The following is a 27,591-nucleotide window of genomic DNA, read 5'->3' as shown; positions in this document are numbered from 1 at the left end:
GCTTCCTGATTGGGGATGCGGCATAAGCAGCCAATTCCAGCTCCTGCCCTCATGCCTTTCCTGCCATGATGAACTATAACCTCAAACTGTGGGCCACAATAAACCTTTTTCTCCTGTTTTACCAATGTCTTGGGTGTGTGTGTATGAAGTGTATGTCCATGCTATTTTTTGAGTGTGCACATGTATGCACAGGTATGTGTACATATGCATGTATGTGCGTGCATGTGAAAGTCAAAGGTTGATGTTAGGTGTCTTTTCTGGATTGCCCTCCACCTTTGTTTTTTGAGACAAGGTCTCTCACTGAATCAGGAGATCATCAGTTTGACTAGACTGACAGGATAATGAGCTCCAAGGATCCTATTGCACACACATCCACATGTACACACACACAGAGAGAAAGAGAGAGACAGAGACAGACAATCAGACAAACAGTAAGTCAGACAGACAGTCAGACAGACAGAGACGAAGTCAGATAGATAGGTAGACAGACAGACACAGACAAACAGACAGACAGACAGACAGACAGACAGACAAAGAACCCAATTCTCCAGTTATGTTGTGAGTCCTCTCGTGGCCAGCCTTTTATGTGGGTACTGTAAAGGCAAACTCAGATCTTCATGCTTACATGGCAGGCACTTCATTGACTGAGCCAGCTCCCCAGAGGCCAAACCTTTCCTTCTCATGTTGGTCATGTTGCTATTGTCTGGTACATTGTCATAGCAACATGAAAACACTAACACACCTGGGTAGCACAGCAGCCTTTCACCTCCATGTGACCCCAGGTCACATTCAGAATGGGGCTTGCTAGATAAAATACAGGACCACTGGCTACACCAGAATTTCACGGTAAATCATTTTAAAACCTATGTAAGTCCCAGTCATTAGGCACACTTACATCTGGGGCATACTTAGACTTCAAAACTATTGGCTTGTGCTTTCATTTCAAATTGACAAGTGTGTACTTACACCTCGAAGTTGTTAAGCTTTTCTCTGAAACGCAAGTGTGACGGGCCACCCTTTGTGGCTGAGTCACGGACAAAGCTGAATCAAGTCACCATCAGTAGAAATGGGGACAAGCAGGCACTGAGGTGGCAATGACAACAGAGGGAGATACTAGCCAATAATAGAGAAAGGGGATCTACTTATCTGTTTATGCTTTGTAAGAGAGGTGGAGATGGTGTGCATGTGAGGTTCAGGTGACGTTTGGGGCCTTTTCACCAGAGGCAAGTCTCTCTTGTCTCTGTCTCTGTACTTTCCTCTGGTCTTTGAGCTTCTAGACAATTCTGTCTCTGCCTTTTATCTCTAGCCATAGGAGTTCTGGGACCACAGATGAGTGCTATAGCATCCGGCTCTTTCCAGGGACTTAAGGAATAGAACGTGGGTCATGGAGCAGGGATGTTGAGCTTGGGCAGCTCAGCGGTTAAGGCCACTTGCTGCTTACAAAAAACCCAGGTTCAGTTCCCAACACACACAGGGGCTCACAACCACCTAAAACTCCAGTTGTAATGGATCTGATGCCCTCTTCTGGTTTCCATGGGCCCTGTACACATATAAGAAGACAAAGATACTTATGTGCAAAACAAAAATAAGATACAATTTTAAAAGATGGTAGATTAGATATTCGTGTGTGTGTGTGTGTGTGTGTGTGTGTGTGTGTGTGTGTGTACATAACCGTATATGTGTGTTCTTGAGTTTAGAGGTCAGAAAACAAATCTGTCATTCTCTAGGCTCTGTTCATCCTTTTTTTTTCTGCCAGGAGCTCAGCAATCAGAGTGGATGGCCAATCAGCCAGCTGCAGACACCAACCACCAGCTTTGGGATTCAAGGTGCATGCCATCACACATTGGGTCACTTGTTGGGTTTTGTTGTGGTTGATTGGTTGTTACATAAGACATTGAATTTATAAGGCAAGCACTTATACAACTGATCTCCCAGCCCAAATTGTAAGCTTTTAAATGATGACTTGATAATATTGTCATTATGTCTGTTAAAAGTGGGGAAGAGGCAAATTCTCCAAAACAGACCTCGGTTCTGTAAGATCACAAGCAGAATCAAAAAGCAATCCACTATGGGGCTGGAGAGATGGCTCAGTGGTTATGAGCACTGACTGCTCTTCCAGAGGTCCTGAGTTCAATTCCCAGCAACCACTTGGTGGCTCACAACCATCTGTAATGGGATCTGATGCCCTCCTCTGGTGTGTCTGAAAACAGCTACAGTGTACTCATATATAAAATAAATAAAGAAATCTATTTTTTTTTAAATCTACCAAAGAAAGGGGCAAAGCTTACTTTACTGTGTTGTAGTGTTTATGTGAGTCGGAGGTTCTGGAATCAAACTCAGAGCCTTGTACACACTGGGCAAGCACCTCTGCCTCTACACTCAGCTGCTCCCTGGATTTTATAAGGCTCCCTCCAAGTGGCTGGAGAAAGTCTAGCAGCAGATTTAGACCCTTTCCCAACTTCTTTGCTACATGACTTTCTTTTCTGGTGCTAACGCTGTAGCTTATACACATGTAATTCCTTGGGTTTTGGTTTTGGTTGGTTGGGTGGGTGGATGGGTGGGTGACTAGCTGGTTGGGTTGGCTAGTTGGGTTGGTTGGTTGGGTTGCTTGCTTGCTTGCTTGGATGGCTGGCTGGGTTTGGTTTGGCTTTTTGAGACAGGAGCTTACTAAAGATTTCCTCCACTGCCTAGGGAAGAGCAGACATGGACACTGGAGTAGCCAACCATGACCCCCCCACGCCAGCCCGTCTCTTCCTTTTGAGTTTCACTCTCTTGGGCTGCATCTTAAGACCCCGGGAACTTCTGCTGTACTCCTCTAGCCCCTGCATGGGGCTGAATTCCTCTGACCCTGCACTCTGCTGTGACCTGAGGGCCCTTGGCTGTACTCCTCTGGCTCCTGCACTTTGACCCCTGCACTGAGCTGTGACCTTCTGGCTCTTGCACTCTGACCCCTACACTCGGCTGTGACCCTCCCGGCAATGAAAAATAAAAACAAGTAGACCCATGTCTCTGAATGACGCTAGACCCAGCAGCATGCCAGCACTTGCTAGGTGTGCTTTGAGATGGCCAACCAGGTCTCAGCCTCCCTCTCATCCCAGCCAAGTACCTGTATCACTGCCACATCCATAACCAACCCCAGTATATACCTGGTCCAGGATGGTCACTGGATCTTGGTTGCTTAGCTAACAAGGAAGGCTCCCACAGCCCAATCTGTTCAATTATGACATTAGCCTACAGGACCAGTGCAAATCAAGAGCCCCAAAGTCGGGAGACCCTTACTCAAGTCTCGGGAAATTGCGGCCACCCAAAAATCACAAGACACTGTACCTGGATGCAATCAGCAGAGGTTTATTAGGGAGAGTTGGCTAGCCAACAGTCAAACTGCTCGTCCACGCAGGAACAGAATTTGACAAAAGGCCAGCAAGCTGAGGGACTTTTTATAGCACAGGGTCGGGAAAGGGAGGAATTTTTGTGCAGTTACACATGATTGGTTGCTTTACAAATTTTGAACATCAGCAGGCTGTAACACTGGGAAGACCTCAAGAGGGGGAGGGGTAACCAAGAACAGTGGAAAGTTAGCTAGTTCTGGGAACCACCCAGATGACTTGAATCTTTCTTTGTGGTCAGGAATGTGTCTTCCTGCTTTGTGCCTTCCCCACCCACAGGCGGGTTTTCTTCCCAGAGGCCTGAGGAATGTTACTCTTCCCGGAATGTATCCCAGGGCAGTGAAGGCCTGAAATCTTACATCCAGTTCCACTTTCTGGAACCTGCATTCTTTTGCTCAGGTCTAGGGGTAAAGAAAAGGCCTGTATATATTTTATAAAATGGTCTTTATAATTTTTCACTCTACACAGTCACTCTTTACAAATAAGTCACTGAGAGCTTAAAGAAGCTTGTCCAAGATCTCAGAGCTGCTCAGGAACAGAACCTAGACTCAAACTCCAAGCAGCCACAGAGTCCTCAAGTTTAAACAAAAAGCTATGCTGTTAACCTAACAGTGGGGTTCAGTCATTATATCACTTGCCCACTTTGCAGGAAGTCCTGGGTGCAATCCCCAGTACTATATAAACCAGATATAGAAGCACACTCCTATAATCCTAGCACTTGGGAGGTGGGGCTGTCCTCAGTGTACATGCACAAGTTCTCAAGCAATGGATGGACCAGCCAGAAAGCACAGTAATTCAGAGACAACTGAGCTTGTAAAAAAAAAACCCAGAGCCTCTTATCCACTGACTCAAGGTAAGTGCTGGGGAAAACGGTTGTTTACACACAGCCTGTCTGGTCTGGGTGCCAGAGTCTTGCAGGATGATCTTAATGCTTCCTGTCGGTAAGCTACAACTGCCTAGCACTTCCTGTCCTCCTGGGCCCACCTGTCAGGCTAAGCGGATGTTCCTGTCAGCCAGACAGACTCCCTTGGAAAAACACTAACAAATTGCTACTCCTTGGGGGTCCCTTTTCTCTAGCTGGTGTCCAGACCACCCCCCTCTGGTTAATACATTTGTTTCCCAGATGAGGCACACCGGCATTGATTGGATTTCACAATTGATTAGCGCTCACCATTACAGACACTCACCTCCATTATGCATGAGGGCTTTGGATCAGTTTTTCTCTCTGAGAAGAGCCACGTTCCGGAAAGAAAATACTTTACACGGACCTCCTTACACGTATCCTCAGGCCCATCACTCTTTGGAGACTTCAAGTTGGCTCTTCATAGACCCAAGAGCCAGCGCGTACGATGGGGAGGACACCAGGCCCGCGATGAATGAACAAATGCTGATTCCCATCGAGGCAATGAGACAGACTGTTGAAACAAATTACGGGCTGGGAACATGGCTTGGGAGCTAAAAGTACTCACTAAAAGAACCTGAAGACTTGAGTTTGGATCCCCGGCACCCACAGAAAAGCCAGGTACAGTGATGAATGTTGTCACCCCAGCAAAGAAAGATGAAGTCCTTCATCTTTACACCCTCTGGGCTAGCTGGTGGTCCAACTGAATGGTCAAACTCCTAATTCAGTGACAGATACTATCTCCAAAGAGATAGGAGGCTGGAAATGGCTCAGCAGCTGAAAGCACTTGAGGGGTTTCCAAAGGACCAGACTTTGGCTCCTGGAATCTTCATTAGTTGACTCGAAGCCACTTAACAAACCTGTTAGCGTAATCCTCTCCCCAAGCTCCCTCTAGTCCACTTTCTCCCACAGAAGTTCTGAGATGTTACCCGCATCCTGTCAGTAGGTCAGATAGGGCAACCTCTAACTTAGTATGAGATTCATTCAAAGGCAGGCTATAATGTTTAATGCTAATTGTCAGAGTAACTGGATTTTGAATCATGAGTATCTATGAGGGTGTTTCAGAAGGGGTTAACTTAAAGAGGTAAGACCCATCCTGACTGTGGGCAGACTGACCTCCAGGATGGCTGGAGGCTGGAAGAGCAGGCTGTGTGCTTCCATGCATCTCTCTACTTCCTGACTTCAAAAGCGCTGTGCCCAGCTGCCTCACACCCTTGCCACCACAGTCTTCCCACCACGATGGACTGAGTCCCATAAAACTCTGAACTCTGTGCTCTGTCACAAATGTTGGTCACGGCCATGAGCACTTACACAGAGATCACAGGAAGACAGCCAGCTGCAGAGACTGGGCACTGGGACTTTTCAGCTCTTTGCTGGAGAGGTTCCCTGCGCCCTCCTCCCCCATTCCATCCCATCTGACAGAGTAAGGCAGTCCAGTTCACTGCCTGGTCTCCATTTCCTGTTATTATAGCCAGTGACTGTATACAAAGCACCTGCCTTAGCGATGCTGTGACCCTGAGTTAATGCAAAAGCAACTCATAAATATTTATTAAGCCTTACTCCACTGCTGTGCTCTGAGGGAAGCAGATGAACAGCAGACATGGTGCCTGTTGTCAGGACACCCACAGTCCTTCTAGAGCCTAACAATGCTTCATCCCATACAGTAGCTACTGGTCGTGGCCACCCACAGAACGCTTTAAAAAGTCAAGAGCCTAAAGCGAGATGGGAAACCAGTCACTGCAAAATCACAGAGGATTACAAAGATGAGGTTTTAAAAACTGAAAGCATCTCGTTAAAAACTATTCAGATTAACTGCTAACAGGATACATTTGGGGGCATACCAATTGAATTTAGTAAGATACACTATTTAAGTTTTATATGCTTTTTTTTAAGATTATGCCTGTGAGACTGACAAGACAGCTCAGCGAGTAAAAGCACTTACTGCCAAGCCTGGTGACCAGAAGTCAGTCTCCAGATGCGACAGTGGAAGTAGGCAGCTGACTCCTGAATGTTGTCCCAGGTCTGCCACATGTGTGTGCACATGCACACGCACATGCACATGCACACACAGGCTCAGGCACAAGCATACATACACGCACGTGCCCACACACAGACAGGAACACACACATACATGCACATGCACACACAAATACACAAGCACACACTAATAAACAATACATTTAAATAATGTATGTAGCTTATATCTGTGACACTTGTAACATTTCTATTGAACAGCCCTAGTGCAGTGGCAGAGGTCCAGATAATATCAGAAACTACCATTTATTTAAGGCCTGGGAGTACCTGATCCTGACTGTAATATCTCTCTGTAACATGTTCTCTACTTGGGTCATTTCCGTGAGTCTTTATAAGAAATGCATGCAGGGGCTAGGGGAATGACTGAGTTGGTAAAGTGCTCACCACATAATCGTCATGAACTGAGTGCCAGCCAGAATTCATTAAAAAAAAAAAAAAAAAAAAAAAAAAACAACTGCTTATAATTCCTACGCTGGGGAGGTGAGGATCAAAGAGGCTCACTGTCCTGCCAGCCCAGCACTCAGTGAGTCAGTGAGTTCCAGGCAAAGTGAAAGATCTTGTCTCAAAAAAAATGAGGTGGACAGCCCCCAGGAGTAGCTTTCACACATACCTGCTATGATGGTTTGGATAGGAGTGGTCCCCACAGGCTCATTTATTTGAATACTTGGTTGTCAGGAAATGGCAGTACTTGAGAGGGATTAAGAGGTGTGGCCTTGTAGGAGTAGGTGTGGCCTTGTAGGAGTGGGTGTGGCCTTGTAGGAGTGGGTGTGGCCTTGTAGGAGTGGGTGTGGCCTTGTAGGAGTAGGTGTGGCCTTGTTTGAGGAAGTATGTCACTGGGGGCGGGCTTTAACAGTTCAAAAACCCAAGTCTTTTCCTGCTGTTTGTGGATCCACATGTAGAACTCTCAGCTCCCTCTCCAGCACTGTGTCTGCCTGCATGCTGCCAAGCTTTCGGCCACAATGACAATGGACTGAACCTCGGAAACTGTAAGCCAGCCCGAATGAAATGCTTTCCTTTATAAAAATTGCTGTGGTCATGGTGCCTTTTCAAAGCAATAGGACATTGAGTGAGACACCTGCTTACGCATACACACATAACTAATGTAAATAAATAAGTAAGAGCATTGTTGACCTCTTTTGCAGATAAAGTGGAGGCTGAGTAGCCCTGGGGAATCATGTAAGTGTGCGAGTGCTGCCGAGAAGCTGCAAGGCTTCAAAGTCACTAGGAAGCAGCAGCCACATCTGTTTGACTCCGTGGTGGGCATTGCAATGAAGAAGTGTGCCCGGGTGAGGCATCCAGAAGACATGGAGAAGCTATGTGATGGCCAAGGACATCCTGCAGGCAGAGGAGATACTACATCAGAAGAACCCAGAATAAAGGCATCCAGGAGGCCAGTCCACAGGAGGGCTGCCAGCGTCTGATGTGAAGCCCGGGAGCCTGACACTCAGGAACAGCTCAAGTTTGCTGTGGCTGGAGCTTTAAGGAGGGAGTAGGGAAAGAGTAGACCAGGAGGTGGGGAAGAAAGTTGCACGGACAGAGACACACAGAAGTTCACACTTGACCTTGTAAGACAGAAGGTTCAACTCTGGCTGCACTCTCAGTTCACCAAGAGAACTTTCTATAAATACCCACCCCTCAACCCAGAGCAAAAATTCTAACCCCAAACTGGAGAGGCAGGAAGAAATGGCCTTCCCAAGAAAATGACTCTAATCTGAGGTTAGGTCAAGATTGTCACCATTGCACTGGGAGCCTGTGAGAAAGATTCAGGAAACACAATCAAGAGACCAGGTCTTGTCTTAGAAAGATGATCTGAGGGTTGCTTAGAAAATGTGTTGCTGAAAGTGAATGGAGACCAGATGTAGTGGTTCATAGTTGTAATTCTAGCACTTGAGAGGAAAGACAGGAGGATCGGGAGTTCAAAGCCATCCTCAGCTACATAGCAAGATGAGGCTGGCCTGGGCTACATGAGATGAAAGGGAAAGAAAGAAAGGAAAAAGAAACAAAGAAAGAAACAAAGAAGAAAGGAAGGAATGAAAGAGAGAGGGGGAAGGGAGAGAGGGAGAGAGGGAGAGAAAGAAGGATGAAAACTCCCAGGTCAGGAATGGTACACAACTGAACACAACAGGTAGTTGTGAGGTCCAGGTAAAGGTACCCAGAAAGACAATAGCTAGAATTCTGGCATCTTCCAGCCACCCTCTATTAATCACGTGTCCACAGCCTCCACCCCACTCAACCACATGCCAGAAAGTCATGGCACCAGTGGCTTGAGCCAGTTCGTCACATCACATCGGCACTCCGGAAGTAGAAAAGAGACAGGAAGTGAAGGTAGATGTAAAACCTCAAGGCCCTCCCCCAGGTGCCCACTGTCTCCTGCAAAGTGCTGTCTCCTAAAGTCCCACAGTCTTCCACCAAAACAGGCCCTCAGCCTACAGGGGGCGCTTTATCGGCATCACGGCCATGCCTCTGCCTCTGTCCTTGGCTGGACCTGGAGTGGTGCTTCCCCACGTGCCCTCCTGGAGACTTGTACTCCACCTTGGGCCCAAGCAGAAGGGTGAAGGGCATGACTTTGGTTTCTCTCAGCAGAGCATTCTCCCAGCCTGACCGACCCTCAACCTCCATTCAATACCCAAGGTGCAGCCTTCTCTAAGGTTCACAGGTTTCCTGAGTTCTGTTGGAACCCACAGGCTTGTCAGGTCCCTACTGCTAGACAAAATGAAAACTCACAAACATGGAGACTGCAGGGTCATCTATCTCCTTTTTGACCCAGGCACTGGTAACTAGAGTGATGTTTTGAAAGCCCCAACCCCCGGTGTTATGTGGCTGAACTTTCCTGACTAAGGCAGGTTGCTCTGTCCTGCTGTGCACCACCACACTGGTCTAGCAGAGGACCAGCCTTTCAAGTCTTTGGGATTGATGTCCTTTGTGGAGGCAGCCAAAGGCCAAACAAGCAACATACAACTCTAAAATGAGTATCCGTTGTGAGTTGGGGTGTGTTAAATCCCATAGACCTCTGAATGACTGGGCTAAGAATGGACTTCAGATGGCTGGAAACCTCTGCCAGAGAGTGGCCAGGTAGAGCCTGCGCTGACTGATGAGCTGACGCCATGAGCTGTACAAATATCATTTCTAGTGTACTCTGGAGAGTGAAAACGATGGAAATCCATGCTCCGGGGGTGTCCAGCTGGAACCCAAAGGGTTTAATCTTATAAAGGATATTTTTACACTATCAGGGTTTTAGTCTTGTAAATACGATTGGATTGTACCATGAAGCGCTGAGATAACAGAATCGCTACGTAACACGGGAAAAGAGAGATGAACATCGGAGAGGAGGATGAGTGTGTTGGAAACTGAAGTGGACAGCTGTGACAAGCTGAAGAGAGGCAGGAGTGGGTTGCAAGGAGAAAAAGTGGAGCAGGTATAGTCTACATTGTGGCAAGACCAGAAGGGGTGGCTTTAGGAGCCAGTAGATGGTGTGGTGTTTGACTGATGGGTAACTGATGGGTGACTGAGTTGACCAATTGTCACCTCGGCTGATAGAATCACAAGCCTGCAGCCATGTCTGTGAGGGAGTTTCAAGGTTGGGTTCCTTGAGCTAGGAACATACGCCTTGACGGTAGGTGACACAGGCTGGGGCCCTGTGAATAAAAAGGAGACAGTGAGCTGGGCACTGGTCTTCACCTGTGTTTCCTGACAACGGGTGGGGCGTGGCCACTGGCTTCATGCTCTCGCCTCCACATCCCCTCTGCCATAGTGAGCTGTCTCCTCATACAGAGCCAGAGTCTAACAGATCTCCCTTCTCTCAGCCACTTCACAACCATGGGGGTGAGTTAGCCGAGAATGTGAGGACACCTGGGGTGAGGGAGCAGGTCAGTTGAGAATGAGGAGGTACTGCAGATCAGGGAGTCAGCTCCTCCACAGAGCCCCAGCTGGCTGGCCAGATGTTTCCAACTTGACTGTTTCTCCCTAGCATCTGAGCTGATAGCAAAACTGGCCCAGCAGCTTATGAGCAAACCAGCAGCCAGGTGGCTCTACATGAGGCCACATCGTGACTAACCCAGCTCTGGAAAGCCCATGTGTCAGGAAGAGTCAGAGGTTCACATCCTTTCTCTGCTTTTGTGGGTTGTCCCCCTCACCCCCTTTATTCTCCAGACTAAATGTGACAGCAGCTATTCACAATACTCACATTCTGGAACCAACCTGGGCACCCCACAACAGAGGAACAGACAAAGAAACTGTGGTTTATATATGCAATGGGTTTTCCTTCAGTATAAGGGAAAACAAAGTTCTGTCCTTAGGAGGAAAATGCATGCTGCAGAAGTCATCACACTAAGTGAATTTCGCCAGTCCCAGAAAGATATTATATGTCTCTCACTCATGGATCCTAGACTGTGCATAGACGTAAAAATCACCTATGTGCATGTGACATGAAAGTGGGTTGGGGAATATGCTCAACACACCCTTGTGTGGTGTGTGTGTGTGTGTGTGTCTGTCTGTCTGTCTTTGTGTCTGTCTGTCTGTGTCTATGTGTCTGTATGTATCTGTGTGTGTGACTGTGTTTCTGTGTGTTTATGTATGCCTATCTCTCTTTCTCTGTCTCTGTGTGTGTGTGTTGCGGGTTGGGGAATATGCTCAACACGCCCTTGGTGTGTGTGTGTGTGTGTGTGTGTGTGTGTGTGTGTGTGTTTGAAAATTCAAATACAGTAATCCAATTCCTTGAAAAGTGACTACAGCGTTTTCCCACCTTTTATTACCACACTGGGCTGGATCTTTCCCTCCCCCCCTTTCTCTCTTCCTCCCCCTCCCTGTCATTTTCCCCTCTTTCCTCATCTTTGTCCAACTCTCCTTCTGTCCCCCCTTCTTCCACCCCTCCATCTTTTCCTTCCTCCTCCCCCTCCTCTTTCCTTGCTCCTAGGGCCTTAATGAACCACAGTGACTCATCTCGCCCACTCTCTTTCTTCCTGGTACCACTGGCCTCATCTGCCTTCCCAGCTCCATCTCTCAGGGGCTCGGTGTCCTTTCCAATTTAATCTGAAATTAGACTCCCTCTCCTTTGCTCCTCCACCTCCCGTGGCCTCTCTTGTCATCTATTATTGAACTCAATCACTCTATTATATATGCACAAGAACCATTTCTGAATATGGCTGGTATGAGATACATCAGAACCCAAACCAGAAAGCAAGCTTACCTCTCCTCAACCTGCTCCTCAGGTCTATTCTCATTCTGTTGCTATCCTGGGCTAAAGACCCAAGAAAAGCAGCTCCAGGCACAGCTCTAGCCACCAAGCGTCTAAACACAGGTGATGATTTTCCAGGTCTCCCATGATGGGAAAATTTCCAGCTGGCTTTTTATGGATGTTCTTTCAGGCCATGGAAGGAAAGCCCTCCTGATGGCAGATGTTTGGGTGACATTCCATGTGTAACTGTATAATAGGTGAGTTTTATGGCCTGTGGTTTGGTGGCCTGCAGCCTGCTAGTCTCGGGCCATCACTGATTTACTCCTGGACCGTGCCTAAGACCTTTAACCCTTCCGAGCCTCAATTTTCTTGTCTATAAGACCACAGAAGTAGACCATAGCCCTTGAGCCTCATCATGACAGCTCTAAGCCTCGCATCTGTCCAGCAGTCCAGCTGAGTCAGCTGCTCCTATGGTAAACACTCCACTCACACATAATAAGGGGTCGGGAGCCACCTCCGCTGCTGTGCGTCCTCATTAGAAGGAACTTCCGGTGTCTTGGGAGCCCCTTACTGCCCAGAGGAAGAAGCTATGGTTCCAAGCAGACAAGTAGCTAACGTAAGGTCACATTGTGAGGAAGAGCAGAACAGTGCCACCCCTAAAATCCGTAACTCCTGGCCCAAAATATCCTTTCCGAGTGGTGCTTTTGAACCTAACTATAAACGTTCCCACTCTCCTTCTGTGAAGACATGGTTCTGTGTCCCCATTGCTCATGATACCCTCTACCCACATAGCAATGTTTGATTTATGTGCATTTATTTATGCGAAGGGAGACCTAACACAGGCTATAATGTGTATGCAGAGACCAAAGGACAACTTGCCAGAGTATGTTAGCTCCTCCCACCCTGTGGTTCTAGGGATGGAGCTCAGGCTGCCAGGCTTGTCAGGAAGTGCCTTTACCTTCTGAGCTGTCAGCATGCTTGGCAGTGATGCTGGGTACTCACCAGGGTGAGGCCATAGACGAGTATCCACATTCTGACTGGCTCTGAGAACCCAGGCCTCCACAGAGGAAATCCAGGGGCCCCGAGCTATCTACCCTGAGCGAGCCAAATGTAGGCACCACTGATGACTGCCCCGATAGAGTCCATCTGAGAGCCAGCTTGGCCCACTGCCAGACTGAAGAATAAAGAGTCTGCATCAGAATCAAATCCTCCACTGAGGAGAAAGCTAAATAAGTAATGTGTCTATACCCTGGACTATAGGGTGTTTATCTGTCTGTCTCCTCCCACCCCCTAAACTATGAGTGCTCTGAGGCTCTGGTGTGATCTGTATATCTCTCTCAGCAAACACCTCACACACGGTGGGCAGGTACTAAATGTATGTGAACTTTGTTTCCAGCTGCTGACCTCGAAGAGAAATAGCACATCGGGGGACTTCTCCTAGGCTAAGACATGACCAGTTCTTATTGGGTACATCTCAGAGGACAGGAGGTGCCTGACACTACTGGGTCAGGGAACAATGGACCAGCTGGGAACAGGAGACAATCTGGACCATACCAGTCTCCGTATATACAGTCTGTGCCTGCTGCCTTTGTGAGTACTCCTCTCCTGAAGCTCCAGATAAATTTCTTATCCAAATATTCATTTAAAATCACTGGCTTCGGGACAGACTCTGTTCTTCAGCAAGTTCTCAGATAAACTTAAACTTTGCAACTTCAAGGTCTGGTTCAGCCGCGAACTGGAAAAGTTCCTGGTTGCTAAGAAACCAGGGACCAAATTACCAGCTCACAAAAGACCCTGCTAAGGCCAGTAAAAACAACAAAACAGAGCCAGGTAGAGAATGGGTCTGTTCAGACATCAAAGTCAGGTGGGTACACTAGAAAGTACATAGTGTCTAATTGGGAACGACAATTAAAAATATTCTTCATGCTGAATCGCCAAGATGCTCTGTGGGGAGCTAAGCTCTGAGGTTTTTGTCTGCTTGAATGAAACAGCAGGGGAGTCTTTTCCAGTTCTGAAATTCTGGATCTAAGAATCAGAAAGAAAAACAAACTGTCCCTGTTGATAAGGAGGCAAAATTCAGGGAAATAAACTGCCTCCCTCTCAGCGTTCCATTCCAGAATGGAAATGGGGTGCCTGTACCTGTGACCCAGAAAAAGCCTGCAAACAAAAGCTCCCTTCTGGCAAGGTCTGATCACTGCTGGTCTGAGCCCCCCCCCCCAATCACAACATACAGCACTGACCCCACAGAAGTCACCAGCAGACACAGTGAGCTCAGCTCTGCATGTGAATCAGGTGTGAGAGTCACCAGCACCAGGGACAGGGAAGACTAGAGAGAGAAGACTAGGGCATGGGGCAGTTCCTTTCCTGGCTGATGACTTAGTGGGAAGGTGTGTGAGCCTTCTCTTTATAGTGAAGGCAGGGGCTAGGAGGCAGCTTGGCCAGGAGGGTGCTTGCCTAACGTGCATGGGGCCTGAGGCTCCATCTCCAGCACTGCATGAACTAGGCCTGGTGGGCTACAAGCTGCCACCCAGCACTGGGGAGGTGGAGGAAGAGAGTCAGGAGTTCAGGGTCATCCTTCTATCCTGTACCACACAGAGAGATCAGGGCCACCCTGGGAGACATGAGATCCTGCCTCAACACACACACAAAGATATATATATATACACACACAGAGAGAGAGAGAGAGAGAGAGAGAGAGAGAGAGAGAGAGAGAGAGAGAGAGAGAGAGACAGAGAGACAGAGAGAGAGACAGAGGCAGGGACAGAGGCAAAGACAGATAGACACACACACAGAGAAACACACAGAGACACACATACACAAAGACACAGACACACATGCAGATTGACAGATACACAGAAAGACACACACACAGAGACAGATAGATACACACAGAGAGACACACACAGACACACACCAACAAAGAAGAGAAGAAAGATGAAGAAGAGGAAAAGTCAGATGGAAACAGTTCCAGAGACAAAGTAATCATCAGAGCTCACTGCTTAGGCACATTACCAAACTTGGGGTCACACTCTATACCCCAAGAAGTCAATCTCAGCCACCAGTCCTCAATAAGACAAGAAAGCAGAGCATAGAAATGTATTCAAAGTGCTCACATTGAGAAGACAAGGGATCTAGTGACTCCCCAAGTCTATTCTGAGGGTCATCCAGTGAGATTACATTTTAAACAGAGAGCTGGGAATCTGCACATATGAGCAGGTCAAGCTGTGACCCTTCCCACCACTGACCCATTGTTATCTGGATGTTCTGGCTAGCTTTATGTCAACTTGACACAAGCTGGAGTCATCGGAGAGGAGGGAGCCTCGGTGAAGAAAACACCTCTGTAAGACTGGGCTGTAGGCAAGCCAGTGGGACACGATTTAATCATGACAGATGGGGGAGGGCCCAGCACATTGTTGGTGGGGCCAACCCTGGGCTGGTGGTCCTGGGTTCTATAAGAAAGCAGGCTGAGCAAGCCATGAGGAAAAGCCAGTAAGCAGCACCCTTCCGTAGCCTCTGCATCAGCTCCTTCCTCCAGATTCCTGCCCTGTTGAGTTCCTGTCCTGACTTCCCTCAATGATGGACTATAATCTGGAAGTGTAAACCGAATTAACCCTTTCCTCCCCAGCTCAATTTGGTCATAGTGTTCATCACAGCAGTGGTAACCCCGACTAGGACACTGGACTCCAATTGTGTCCTATCAGGCATCTGACAAGTTGTGAACCTCTTTCCTTTTCTTCAAGCATGAAATTTCTGGGGAATTCCCATTTCTTGGGGCCCATTGTTTCAATAGTCTGGCAGTCAAATTGGAGGGCACAGGTGTCTCTTTAAAATGACTTCAGTTCTGCAGGGCCCCTTTGTCACAGACACACAAACAGTAGAACCTGTCTACCCCCAGGTGGTCAATGTCCTCCTTTGGTGTTTTGTTTGGGGGTTTGGGAGTGTATGCTGGTGTTTTGTTTTGTTGTTTTGTTCTGTTCTGTTCTGTTTTATTGTTTTGAGTTTTTTGAGACAGGGTTTCTTTCTGTAGCCCTGGCTGGCCTGGAACTTTCTGTAAACCAGGCTGGCCTGGAACTTTGTCTGTGTCTGTCTCCTGAGTACTGGGACTAGAATGTTTGGTTAGAAGATAGAAGTGTTAAGTGACCACGGGGGAGTCACTGTCTTGAGGACCAGAGAAGAAATGAAATCAAGACCAAAAGGTGGCTGAGGATGTGGGACGAGGAGGTGGCAACTTGGGAAAAAAAATGGGCCAAAGGAGCTGGTGTTTATCAGGTAGTTAGGACCTGATCTGGCTGACGGCTGTGTGACTGGAATTTCCTCTAAGCAGTGCTTGCTGGACAGCAGAAGGGTTTCCAAGCATGATGGATCTAACAAGCATGAAGTCATCTTTAGGGGGGAAAGCACAGTTCTGCTCGTGTGCATGTGCACACACACACACACACGACAACTCCCTTCAGGTCCTCCTGACAATCTGGAGTGTGTCAGACTGCATGTCAACCAGCATGCAACGGCTATATTTTAGACAGAATGAAAGATCAGCCTTTCCAGAAATGCTGTGCTGTCGTCCCCAGTACTCGGAGGTTCTATATTTGCTAGAGAAACAGCCACAGCCACAGCCACAGCCACGAGCCACGAGCCACGAGCCACGAGCCACGAGCCACGAGCCACGAGCCACGAGCCATGAGCCACGAGCCACAGCCACAGCCACGAGCCTTGCTTGGACCTAGTAAATATAAGCAGAAGTCACACATACTTTCCAGTGTACACTGTAAGAGTTCCTAGCCACCTCTTTAGCTTTGGTTTCTCTTGCCATCACAGGAAACTGAAATGGCCTAGGTAGTGCTTTGTCTGGCTACAGCTAGTCCCCAGAGATGTGTTGTCTAAGCAAGAAGGAAAGTTTTAATGTCAGGCAGATATCTGGAGTGGGCTGGGCTACGGAGGTCATGTATACTAAATCAGCGAGGCTGGCCTGTCTTTCTGATAAACACCTCCCGTGGGACTAAGCGGTGGTCTCAGGAGATGAGTACTCTTAGCCTGCCTTACTCTGGGGATCCATGTCCCCTATGCTATCTCTTACCCAGTGTGACTGGCGGTAGGTAATGTACCTTGAGAGAGGCAATTCTGAAGAAAGACCCACACTGTCCCCTGGATAGCTCACCAGTTACCTTCCATGAGACTTACTGTCACCTGTCCTTCCTCTTGTCCTATTGTAGTTTGAATGTGAAATGTCCCCACATGGGTTCATGTGCCCTGATATACTTGGTCCTCAGCCGTAGCTCTGTTTTATTTAATTACGTTACTAAAGGTTGTAGAGCCTTTAGTTGTAGCCTGACTGGAGGAAGTGAGTCACTGGAGGTGGGCCTTGAGGGTTTATAGGCCAGCTCCACTATCTGTCCACTCTCTGCTGCTCCTTCCTTGTGGAAGTAATGTTACCATCTGTTTCAAGGTCCTGCGCCATGTCATGCATTTTCCACTGTGATGGACTGACATCCCTGCACCTTCCGACTGTGAGTAGCAATAGTTCTTGTAAGTCAAGAACAAAAGAAAAAGTAACCTACCCAGCTGTGGTGGTTTGAATATGTTGGCTTAGGGAGTGGCACTATTTGGAGGTGTTGTCTTGTTGGAGTAGGTGCGGCCTTGTTGGAGTAGCTATGTCACTGTGGGCATGGGCTTTAAGACCTAGCTGCCTGAGAAGTAAGTCTTCTCCTGTTTACCTTTGGTACAAGATGTAGAACTCTCAGCAACTCCTGCACCATGCTTGCCTGGATAATAATGGACTGAACCTTTGAGCCTGTAAGCCAGGTCCAATTAAACATTGTCTTTATAAGAGTTGCCTTGGTCATGATGTCTGTTCAGAATAGTAAAACCCTAACTAAGATACCTGCCCTCACTGACCTGCTTCTTATTCTGCCAACATTTCCTGGAAATTCTTCCTCACAGTTTTACCCAAGTCCTTGGGGTCTGCTACTGAGGAAACCAACCTAAGACAGACAAACATGGCTGCTGGAGATCTGTAAGACAGTGAAAGGACAGCTTGGTTTCTGGTTGGGCACCGGCTAGAGATGGCTGGAGACCCTGCAGGTTGGAGACCTCATAGGTTTCCCTGCAAGGGACAGCATATACTTTGCTATGCTCCCAGACTCTAGGCTCCTGACACGAGGCCAAAGACCTCCATCAATCCTTGACTTTCAGGCATGTAGGACAATGCCCACTAGCCCCTCCACAGGTGGAGGGTGAGACTACAGCCCATAGAGCCTTGAGATAGATCTCCATATTAATGAGATACCTAAAGGCCAGAGGGTGTAGCCAATTAAGTATTCCTTCCCAGACCCTCCTCCTTGCAAAAAGTATTTAACCTCAGGCCCGCCTTGAAAATACCAGGGTAGAGTTTTCATCCATTTTCCACCATGACAATAAATATTTTAAGACCATAGCCTATTTCTCTTCTATGAGGCTCACCGTGGGGAACTGTGGAGAAGGTTTTCAACTACCAAGCCACTGCCTAATCTCCCACTGATGACCTCTCTAGTTCCAGTCATGGAGGCCCAGCCATGGAGGCCCAGCCACCCAAGCAAGCAAGCCGAGCCAGCTGTGACCCAGCCAAGTGAGTTGCTGTGACCAAGACTCTCATCCCCATGGGATCAAGCCAGAGCTTCTCCCCCTCCCCACCCAAGGTCTTGAAAACCAAACCCCTCAACCCAAGAGTTCCGGCCCTCTCGGGACCTCAGACTGTTCTTCCGCCATGAGTGGAGTCCTGCGGCTTCACATAGCCCGACGTCCACCCAGCACCAGCGTGGAATGAGCACAGTCAAATTCCCAAGTCTTTGCCTCTCTGAGCCACGGCCCTAGCCCCTTGAGAGGGCAGACACGGGGCTCACAGTTCAACTCAACAATGGACCCATGCACACTACAACCCCACAAAGGTCCACAGCATAAACTGTGGAGAGATCAATGAGAAGCCCTCCCCTTTCACAAAGAGTCTATCTCTCCCCTGAGTTTGACCCTTCTGATACCACCTGGCTATTAAGTGAGGATTTGACTGCCAAACTTTTTGCCTCGGACCCATCCAGGAGCAGAGCCAAGATTCAAATCCACTTTGCTGAAAATGTCACATTTTTCCATATCCCTTGTAAGTGGGAATACCCGGGCTGAGCATTCTGTCCCTTCCAGAATTCACACCTCTCTGCATCTTGAATGTCAAGAGTTCATATGCCCACCTGTTATCTTTGTGCAGAATCCCCTTCCCCCATAATTCAGCAAAGACTAACAACAGTGGCTCTGAAATCACATCAAGTCCCTCCAAGGCTGCAGACATAACTCACCAGGCTCAGAGGCCCAAGCTCATTGCCCCATGCCGCCGCTGGCTTTATAGACTTCTCCCCTGACTTTAATTCATTCTCTTCTTAGTGATGTTTATTCTCTTCTTTCCAATTGGAAAACCTTTCCTCACTGGAGGGGGAAAGAGACACACTAATAATTAGGCTTCGCTGCCATCAATGTCCTTGGTGAACATTCAATAACTTTTTCTAAATACTTTATTTAATATTTTTGTTAGGATTTACTTATTTTTATTTCATGTGTATGAGTGTTTGCTGAATGTATGTCTATGTACTGCATGCATGCAGTACCAGCAGAGGCATCAGATCTCCTAGAACTAGAGTTACAGGCAGTTGTGAGCCATCACATTGGTCCTGGGGACTGAACTTGGGTCCTCTATAAAAGCAACAAGCACTCTTAATTGCTGACCCTCCTCTCCAGCCCTGCCTATACTTAATCTTTGCTTGCCAAACAGAGATAAACAGTACTCCTTGAGCTCATCATCCTTAGCTCAGATGAGGTAGAATACTTCCTACCTTGCTTCCTACACATGGTCCACAGCTGGATTAGCCCTCACCCATCATTTAGGGGACCTAAGGACCTTTTACCCAATCTTAATGTCCATGGATACCTTCAAACCATAAACCAGTTGTTTTGAGATGTGTCCGTATCCTCTCCTATTGATGGCTATTGCTCCTCATATTCAGTTCCCCTCTTCCTAAGAAGACAGAGTCCTGAACACTGTCCTACTTTTTTGTTTTGTTTGTTGTGTTTTGTATTGTTTTGAGGTTTCTCTGTGTATCCCTGGCTGTCCTGGAACTTGCTCTAGAAGCCAGGCTGCCCTCAAATTCAGAGATCTGCCTTCCTCTGCCTCCCAAGTGCTGAGATTAAGGACATGCACCAGCACAACCAGAAATCACTTTTGCTTTTTATTTTTCCTTAAGGACTAGTGTGATGATGGTTAATCTCAGTGACCAACTTGATGGGACCTGGAATCAATTGAGAGGCATTTCTAGGGAGACCAAACTGAGAGGGGAAGACACACTTCCAGAGTGGGCAGAACTAATCAGTGGCAGTCTGGATATAAGGAGGTCCAAGAGAGAAGCAACGAAGCTTTGCCTATCTATGTTCACTCCTTGAGAGTCAATGCATCTACAATGTTGTTGCTGCAGCTTCTAATGTGAGCCAGACACCAACAACTCTCCAGGAGTCCTCTAGCCTTCAGCACCAGAGTGGAACAGCTGAGACACCCTGCCTTGTGGGCTGAACAACTATCAGATTCTCAGACTCTCCAGCAAGCAGATAGACACTGTTGGACTATCCAACTGCTATCATGTAACACAATCTAACAAATCATTTTAAACATTCTAACAAATCCCCCTTGTAACGTGTATCCATTCTATTCCTCTAAAGCACTCCAACCAACAGAGCAGAACTCATGCAATCTTTTCTCCACCCTGCTGAGAAGACCCTACTGTTCCTTCTTCAGAAACACAAACATCCTAGAAAGCCTTTGTGGGGGAGGCTCTGGGGTCACCTGAATTTTTAGGCTCTCCAGGCTGGGAGCCCCTCCAGTACCCTGGCATGTGGCTCAGATTCTGCCTCCATTTCTCACTATTTTTCCTTCCATTTTCATGCTTTGCCTTTTTAATCTAGCCATGAGAGAGATTCACCTAGTTCTTCAGTTAAATTACCCCTTTCCCTCTCCACTGGCTCAGTGCTTTTTTAAAGCAACAATACCAGAGAAAGTAAATGAGAATCTAATGAAAATAGTTACCTGCAGGGCATGGGTGGGGGTGGAGTGGAAGAGTTGGTAGCAGGACTGGGATTCCCCTATGCATGCTTTTTCATATACATACTCTTTTTCAAGCATTTAAATGTTTTTTTTTTTTTTTCATACTCATGGCAAGGTTTTCAAAAAAGGAAAACCCAAAGTTGACTTTTTAACAGGCATGAACAAGTCTAACTCTAAATCGAATTATATAGAAAACTGTCATAAAATTCAAGCAATTCTGGACAGTTTCTAACCACCCACCTATAAGCAGACACATTCTAGCTTAAAAAGCAAAGAAACAATGTGTTCGCCTGACTCCGAGGGCTTAGTGATTGTAACATGGGTGCCCTTGTCTGCTGTCTGAAAGCACTCACGTGTGCTGCAGGATACGGAGAGCCAGTAAACCTGTCAACCCAGTGACAAAGGGGGAAGCCATGTCAGTGGCAGCACCAGAAGAGTAGAAGGGAAGGCAGGATGCTCTGAGCTGGATTTGATCAGGAACATCAATGAGTGTTCCAAGTTTGTACTTGTGTGTTTGAGGACATGTGCACATGCAGGGTGGTGTTGTCCATGAGCATTTATGTGCAATGCATATGTGTGCACGTGTGTGTGGAAGCCAAAGGTTGCCATCAGACATCTTCCTTTACTGTTCTGCACCTTGTATTTTTAAGATGGGATGATCTCACTGAACCTGGAGTGCTCCAGTTCACCCAGACTGGCTGGCCAGAAATTGTGCTCTCTCCTCACCAATATAGGTGCAGCCCACAGAACCAAGAGTTCTTTCAGAAGTGTTGGGAATTGAATTTCAGGTTCTCTTGTTTACCAGCAAGTACTTCAATGACTGACCCATCACTTCAGCCATAAATTCAAGATTTAAAAAAAAAAAAAAAAAAGATGTTTTGATTTGTTTTGTTTTATCTCCAGCTGTTGTGTTTTATAAAAAAGGAGACAAGGACATGTTTGGTAGAGCTCAGTATGGTGCAGTAGGAGGGGGGCTCGGCAGGTCCATGCTGAGGCATCCCTTCCCCCTGAGGTACCAGCCATACAACAGGTTTCATATAGAATAGAGTTTATTTGGGACATGGGGAGAAGAATCAAGAAGGGGGTAGAGACAGAGAAAGACACACACACAAAGAGAGAGAGAGAGAGAGAGAGAGAGAGAGAGAGAGAGAGAGAGAGAGAAGAGGTGTGAAGAGAGGGGGAGAGGGGTCGGTGAGAGAAGAGTCAGAGGGACTAAGAGAGTAAGAGGGCAAGGAGAGGACAGACAGCCCCTTTTATAGTAAGCCAGGCTATCGCCAAATAACTGCTGGGTGGTGCCCAGAAGGAATGATAACATTCTTCTGTTTTGGTTTAACTTTAAAAAGAAAAAACTAGAAAGAGGTGATGGTGAAGCAGAAATAGGATCGTCATGACCTTTAGCTACCTCCTGCTGACTTTAGGGCAACATGTCTCTGGGAACCCTAAGGAAATGGGCGTGGGGATGCTGGCCTAGTCTTGGCAGAGTTGGCTGTTTCCTTGCTGTCCAGGGTCTGGGAATTATTTGTAGGTAGAAGGAGTAGGCCCAGTAGAAGTGTCTGTGTCTGTGAGCGTAGATTAGAGCATCTGTGGGTTGCTTCTCTGGAGCTTGTCCTGGATGTAGATTTTGAATCAATGCCTGGACTTGACAAGATGCTGAAACGCGCGCGCGCGCGCGCACGCGCACACGCACACACACACACACACACACACACACACACATTAGAGGTAGAGAATAAGGTTAAGTATGTTTAGGAGAAAAAATTTTTTCCTTAGGTGTACATTTGAAACCCTTAGGTATTGGTGGTTGGGGTGAGGGGACAGGAAAGAAATCCCATTGTCTGGAATAGGTGGCAAGCGGAACGTAGGCTATTGATTGGCAGGTGTACTTACCTGGATGGAGTCTGTTTGATCCATGAGAGGTAGATCTGTGTGGGTTTCCAGGAGCTCATAAGTTTGTAAAAGAAATAAATTTGTTATTATTGTTATTTGTTATTGCATGAACGTCTTTTTTTTCTGTCTATGAAACTGAATGTATATAAATTGAGCATAATGAGAAATATTTCTAAGTTTGCATTTAAAAGATAATTAAAGGAAACTCAAAACTTTGACCCTGTGGATATGATAGTTGATGATACAGTTTAACATGAGAAACGCCTTAAGTCTATAGTTTAAAAACAACCAAAGGAAACTTAAATTTGTAACTGTGGTAGTTGATAGTGCAGATTTAGCATGAGAAGCACCTTAAGTGGATAGTTAAAAGACACTCAAAGAAAACTTAAAATGTGGACTTGTGATTATAAAAGTTGAACTGTATAGTGGAATGTTTTATTAGGGTTAGGTGAATTTATAAGAACTCTATTTGATTAATGTTAGGACAGTGGCATAACCAGGGAAAATATAAAGCATTTAGTCACTGGGAACTGAGCTGAGACAGGAAGTAACAAGGTTGCATCTGTGAAAGCTTACATCTGAACATGTGTACGCTTTATCATGTCACCCGTGAGCAAGGCAAACCTGTCTATCTTTTTATAACAGATCTGGCAGTCTCAACTAGTTAACAAATTGACTGATGAGCTAATAAGGCGATGGATTACCTCAGTGTAAGGAGCTAGGTCTGTTTTCTAGCTGAGCTGTCAAGCTATAGTTGGCTTAGCTGTCAATGAAGTCAGAAATCTGGGAAGAGTAAATTATAATCTAGATGTCATATATTGATTAAAATGACAGAGATCGGTCTAGAGTCCACTACCTAAACAGTTCCCAGGTCTCTGTGGTCTCTATCTTAACTTGGGCAGTCACTCTGGCTATCAGGCCTAGAATCTGAGGAATAATAGTAACATGGGAGAAATTACTCACCTTGTCATAGGCAATATGAGACACTTAACTCTCTGGATGTCCTATGTCCACAGTGTAGGCCAAGCCCTGGCAGCAGGCAAGGCAATGGAGCAGCGTTTCTCAGTGGTCATCATGCCACAATCCAGGTAGAATCTTGTCGCTGTGTTCCTATCGTCTCAGAGACCTTGGGGAGTAAACTGTTAGGCTTTGGGAGTCTCTGTCTATCATAATAAGCTTAAACATTTAACGTTATATTTAGCAGATTTCTGACACAATTGAGAGCCGGTATCTATTAAGCATATCTGAGTTAGCCTAAGTCTGTTTAATTATTTGTTCTGGATGTGTCTAGCAAATAAAGAGAGCACATTGTAACTTAATAGCGGTAGCAAAAATAACCAGGCTAAACCTATCTTTAAGGCCTTTAAGGTCTTTAGCCTTTTTACTGTTGCAAATCTTAATTGGAAAGTGTCCTCGGAGACCTTAAGCAGGCTGTACTCCTAAAGGCAGCATGGCGAGGACTGAAGATAACAAAGATGGCGGATGGTCTTGGGCCTGCCCTTAGTTAAGATGGTGCTGAAGCAGCAGCTCTGCCTGAGGGAAGTTGTATGTTTGTTATATCTTAGAACAGAATGGCAGAAGTGGCTAAGTATCTTAGAGTGGAATGGCAGAAGCATGATAGAGACAGACAAAGATGAATCTAAGCCGTGCAGTGTGAGGGGTGCAGCGTGAGTTGCAGCAGGCGGTGGCGGTGGCAACGGCCATGGAAGCTTGGAAGCATAGGCAACGGCTATGCAGAGTACCAGGCAGTGAGCAAGAGAACGAGGGGCGTGGCAGAACGTGCGCAGTGTCAGCAGAATCAAGAGGGCAAGGAACCAGGAGTGGCAAGAGAATGAGGGGGAGGGGAAAGCCTGGCAAGAGAGATGCAAAATGTTCCTTTTAAAGTGCCAGTCAGTGGACTTTTTGAGTTATTGGTTTGTAGATAATGGAGCCAAATTTAACCTGGAGGCATGGAGGTAAAGACATTTTCTTCTCGGCGAGAGTAGAAGCTAGAGATTTGCCTGTTCTGGTGTCCCAAGGAAAAATGCAGTAGTTAGAAACAGTGGCAGCTGGACCAGGTAATCACGTCATCATGTGATAAAATGTGGCTCAGCTAGGGCCAGTTTTTGGTTTTGCAGCAGTGAGGAAATGGAACCAACTCAGAGGGAAAGTTCGCACCCAAGGGAAAATATCCTAGAATGAAGGGTCAGCTGGAAGGCCAGTCATAAAGACTGGGAATGACTCTGTCCTCAAGGATTCTAGGGTGGCTGCGAGCTCAAAGGCCCTCCCTGGGACCAGGGGACATTTACAATGACTAGTGGGGGGAAGGAACTTACCAATTCAATGATGTTTGGATAGATGGGACTAGCGAGCGACCTGATGTCTGGAAAGTGCATGTGGCAGCAGGAGATGCGAACCTGCAAGTTTCTACTGCAAGTCTCACAGCACCAATGTCGTGTTGTATAAAAAAGGAGACAAAAATATGTTTGGTAGAGAGTGGTATGATGTGGTGGGCGGGGTGCCTCTGCAAGCCCATGCTGAGCCACCCCTTTCCCCTGAGGCACCACCCAATGACAGGTTTAGTATAGAATAGAGTTTATTTGGGGCATGGGAAGGTGAGTTGAGAAGGGAGTAAAGGCAGAGAGAAGGGCAGAGAGAGAGAGAGAGAAAGAGAGAGAGAGAGAGAGAGAGAGAGAGAGAGAGAAGAGGCTGGCCAGGAACACATGGAGAGAGGGGAAGTGGGATGGGGAGAAAGGGAGAGAAGAGAGTCAGAGAGAATAAGAGACTTAGAGAGCCAGGAGGGGGCAAACAGCCCCTTTTATAAGTAAGCCAGACATACCTGGCTGTTGCTAGGTAACTGCTGAGTGGAGCCCGGAAGGAATACTAACAGCACCCACTAATAAAACCAACAAATAGCAATGCCTCAAAGCTAGATGTGGTGGCACATGCTATACCTCCCGACCTGAGGAGGCTGAGTCAGGAGGACAGGGATGGAAGGAAGGAAGGAAAGATGGATGAAGAGAGACAGGGGAAGAAGAGAGGAAGGAAAGGAAGGAAGAAGTAAAAAGGAGAAAGAAGAGGGAAGGAGGGACAGAAGAAGGGAGGGATGGAGAGAGGGATGGGGAAACAGCAGTACTCCACAATAACATGCACAACAGGAGATATATATATAGATCTATATCGATAGATAGATAGATAGATAGATAGATAGATAGATAGATAGATAGATAGATAGATATCATTCTCTGTGACAGGAATTAGGGCCCCTCAGAGGTGTGCCCTATCAATCCATCCACAGAACAGAGAAAGTACAAGCCTGGAACGTCAAGTTGTTCTGAAAACCCAGACAGTACTCAAACACTAGCGGTGACCTGGCAGGGGGCCCAGGGCAAGGGCCAACTTGAGAGGCCAGTCCCAGACTGTAAGCACTAATCCTTGCCATAAGCTAAGACCCTGAATTGCACAGACCTCTTGAGCATATGAGGACATGCAGAAGGTGGGCTGCTTTGGGGGGTCGGGGAAGAGAAGAAATTAGAGAATTGAATTAGCTTTTCACAGGCATTTCCCCGTGAGGGTCAGCAGTGTATCTGTTACCACCTGATGCAAGATGGATCAGACACTCATCCAGTCTAAAGTTCCCACTCCTCCTCAGGTTCCTTATTAACAAGAGAGGGGCAAACGTCTGATGGATAGCTATGGCAGACCACAATTAACCAGATGCTCACGCCGCCTCTAATAGCAGAATCGCCTGACACAATAAAGCGCACAAGCACTAAAAGAGAGGGTGTGGCCCGCCCGTGAGATGTTCTCACCAAAGCGGGTCATCTCCACCATTATCAGGAAATGGGTGTGGCGATCTGGGTTGGGATGCCCTGCAGGAGACCAGCGGCTCAGAGGGCTTCCCAAAGAAATGTCAGTGTCCACGAAGTCCAGATCATTTTAGGTTCAAAGTTAAGAAAGAGGCACTGACACGTAAGACCCTTGATTGGGAGTAGCCACAACGGGGACATTTAAATTAGAATAAGATTGAATGTGAACTGGTGTAAGCCTGTGTATCTCAAGAGCAACCTTACAATTGTATGGGAGAATTGTTTAGAAGACACACATGGGCATGTTCTACGGGAAGCTTTGCTTCGTCTCCAGGTTACACGCAAATGATTCAGATTTGTTCTGTGTTTTGAAACAGTTTCTTGTAGCCCAAGCTAAGCCTCAAAGTTGCTTCGTAATCAAGGATGGTCTTCAGCTTCTGAGCCCCCTGCATTTACCTCCCAAGTACAGGAATTACAGATGTCAATCAATTCCTGGGCCTATTTCCTGTGGTCCTAGAGACCCAGCCAGAGCTCCTTCATGCTGAACAGGACTCTACCAAAGGAAATACAACCCCAAGCCAGAATGCAGATTTTTAAATGGAGAGCAAGTGAAAAACAGCCAAGATAAGTGACAGAAGCCAGAAGTTCCTTGCACACTCCCCTGCCACGTCCCACACCCGAGGCAGAGTCCTGCTTTATACCCCAGGGAGGCCTAGAATTTGCTAGGTAGCCCAAGCTAGCCCTGAATTCATTTTTTTCTGAAACTGAGAGAAATGGAGGCAAGATGGACACAAACAGGCTAAAATATCAGTAGCTACTCACATCCTACACTTCTGTGCCTCAGTTTCCTTTTCTGTAACATGGAGGTGATTATGTATGCTGTAGGGACATATTGAGCTAGAAAAAAAAGCTAATTTCATCAAGCATGGTAGCACATACCTTTAATATCCCAGTACTCAGGAGGCAGAGACAGGCCTGCGAGCTCAAGGCCACCCTGGTCTACATAGCAAGTACTAGGCCAACCAGGGCTACATCCTGAGACCCTATCTGAGAGAGAGAGAGAGAGAGAGAGAGAGAGAGAGAGAGAGAGAGAGAGAGAGAGAGAGCTGTATGTAGGAACAGTCCCTTAGACACAAACCCCTTCTGTGTCTTCAGCAACCCAGACATGAAAATCTCTCCTCCTCTCTCTCTCCTATTCTCTTCTCTTCTTCTCTTCTTCTTCTTCTTCTTCTTCTTCTTCTTCTTCTTATTCTTCTTCTTCTTCTTCTTCTTCGTCGTCTCTTCGCTCTCTCTCTCTCTCTCTCGCTCTCACT

General features: G+C 47.0%; 1 long non-coding RNA gene across 7 annotated transcripts; it reads right to left on the bottom strand.

The window, feature by feature from the left end:
* Positions 1–3,338: 3,338 nt before the first annotated feature.
* LOC143434878 (uncharacterized) lies at positions 3,339–27,558 on the bottom strand. 7 transcript variants are annotated; one of them, XR_013104730.1, is made up of 4 exons: positions 23,454–27,558; positions 22,491–23,273; positions 18,814–18,940; positions 3,339–4,801 (listed from the first exon to the last, which is right to left on the bottom strand). It is a non-coding gene; the product is annotated as an uncharacterized LOC143434878 (long non-coding RNA). The 7 variants fall into 7 exon arrangements; XR_013104731.1 differs by having other exon boundaries at positions 22,491–23,616; positions 24,806–27,558; XR_013104728.1 differs by having other exon boundaries at positions 3,339–3,806; positions 4,574–4,801; positions 22,491–27,556.
* Between the last annotated feature and the right edge of the window lie 33 nt (positions 27,559–27,591).

This window comes from Arvicanthis niloticus, chromosome 17, assembly GCF_011762505.2.
Source record: "Arvicanthis niloticus isolate mArvNil1 chromosome 17, mArvNil1.pat.X, whole genome shotgun sequence".
In the NCBI taxonomy this organism is placed as follows: Eukaryota; Metazoa; Chordata; class Mammalia; order Rodentia; family Muridae; genus Arvicanthis; species Arvicanthis niloticus.
The sequence above is the reverse complement of the archived record's forward strand: the minus strand, read 5'-3'. Positions and strand labels throughout refer to the sequence as shown.